Source organism: Empidonax traillii, unplaced genomic scaffold (genome assembly GCF_003031625.1).
Source record: "Empidonax traillii isolate 1590-97213 ecotype Southwest subspecies unplaced genomic scaffold, ASM303162v1 scaffold1476:size153177, whole genome shotgun sequence".
Lineage (NCBI taxonomy): Eukaryota > Metazoa > Chordata > Aves > Passeriformes > Tyrannidae > Empidonax > Empidonax traillii.
Genome location: NW_020956669.1, coordinates 19,491 through 21,347, shown reverse-complemented (window position 1 = coordinate 21,347; position 1,857 = coordinate 19,491).

Below are 1,857 nucleotides of genomic sequence, written 5' to 3'. Positions count from 1 at the left end.
AGCGACACTGAGCGCTTTGATAAGCGAATGCTTGGAGAGATTGTCTCTCAGAAACTCTGTCAGTCTTGCCGGTCACTGAAAGGCAAGGACTGACTGGGCTCTCCACCAACTGAGCCCTTGCAGAAAACTGTCTTTGAAGATCACCCGTGTCCTTCATTGGAAGGTAAAGCCGGCTACAGTTGTACTTTGTGTTTTTCTTTAACACATCTGCATTCTGAAAGAGAATTCCAAATAGGATGTGATAACATCAGTCTTCTGTATCAACAGTGCGGGCACACGCACAGCTGTGTGGCTAAGCAATAAGTGACCTGCTAATTGTGTTTTTTTCACTGAAGAACTACAACATTCTCTAAACATACGAGTTTATGTGTTTTGCCCTATAGTAATTATGTAAAACAGCTAAAGGTGAATGAGGTTTGTTCAAGTTTCAGTGAAACCTGAAGAGAACACTGGTAAAGATCAGATATTCAGGTATTCTGCTGGGATCAGGGGGCACCTGGAACCTGTTTAGCCACAGCATGTACAAGTGTATATAATGAGCGTTGGGTTTTAATTTAGCACATTATTTGTAAATAGCACATTATTTGCATTGTATATAAACTGCACTGTTTTCTACATGTGAGACTGTATGTTTAGCTGGGGCTCCAGCTGAAACTCTTCAAGCTGAAGACAGAGACTGTGACCTTTTGGCCCTTGTTGGAGCAAAACCATGGGAGCAGTAGACAGAGACCTGACAGGAGGATGAGGAACTGCGATCGAAGGACACAAGGAACTAAGTTGCCCATCTGTGTAAACATTGTGGCTTGCAAACCTATGTTAGTTGCCAATGTACTAAAATAGTAACTATATATAGAAAAGCACCAAGAAGGGTATAAAAGGGGAGCCTGCTGTATCAATAAATGTCTTCTCTTGCTCACTGCATGCGGAGTCTGTGCCTTAATTCGCCACAGAAACAAACCCCAAAACTCGCCAAGAGTATTGAAGCTGGTATGTTTATTCACAGCACCGGGTGCATGAGGGATAATTCTGCTGGTCACGCACCCCTTTGCTCAGCCTCTTTTGTGCAGTATAATATTACATATGCATTAGTTGTATTAGATATACATTAGCTGTGTTACATATGCATTAGCTGTGTCAGCAAATTCCAGAAAAGGGGATGAGGAATCATTAACATACACCATGGCTATAACTCCGCCTTGGAATGCCCCTTGGGCTTTTCTTTCGGGGGTTTTTGGGGGTCTTTTGGATGATGTAAGAAGTCTTCCTCAGCTTGAACTTTCTACATTTGCTAAGAACTGCTGAGTTGGCACTGTCCAATTAACTCAAAACTGGTATTTTAAGAAATAAATAAGGTGGGTTTATTACAAGCAAGAGTTTTCATAGTTGACTCATGTCAAGATGCCTGGAAGATATTTTGTTTGGGGAGTTGGAGAGTCCTTTGGTGCTCAGGGACTGGTTAGCTGCTTACAGTTACTGCAGTTACTTACTGCTGCTTGCAGGTCTGCTTGCAGTTGTTTGTTCCTGATTACAGGTCTGCTTACAATTATTTGTTGCTGCTTACTGCGGAAGCACAGAAAAGAAATGATTTCTACCTTTGGAAAGAAGCCTACAAAAAATATTAAAAGGACTCTTTATTTATTACCATGGACATGGACGTTATTTATCCGAGTATTTATGGACAGTTTTAATAGTTTTTAATGTATTTAATATTTATTAGAAGAGTTATATTCATATTTATATTGTAAGATTTTATTCCCCTCAGGGAATACAAGTTTCTGATTGGTTAAAGAATGGTTAGCTACTATTGGACAGCTAGTGCCGCAGTATAGGCGGGCACAGCTGAGGCGATTTGTTATG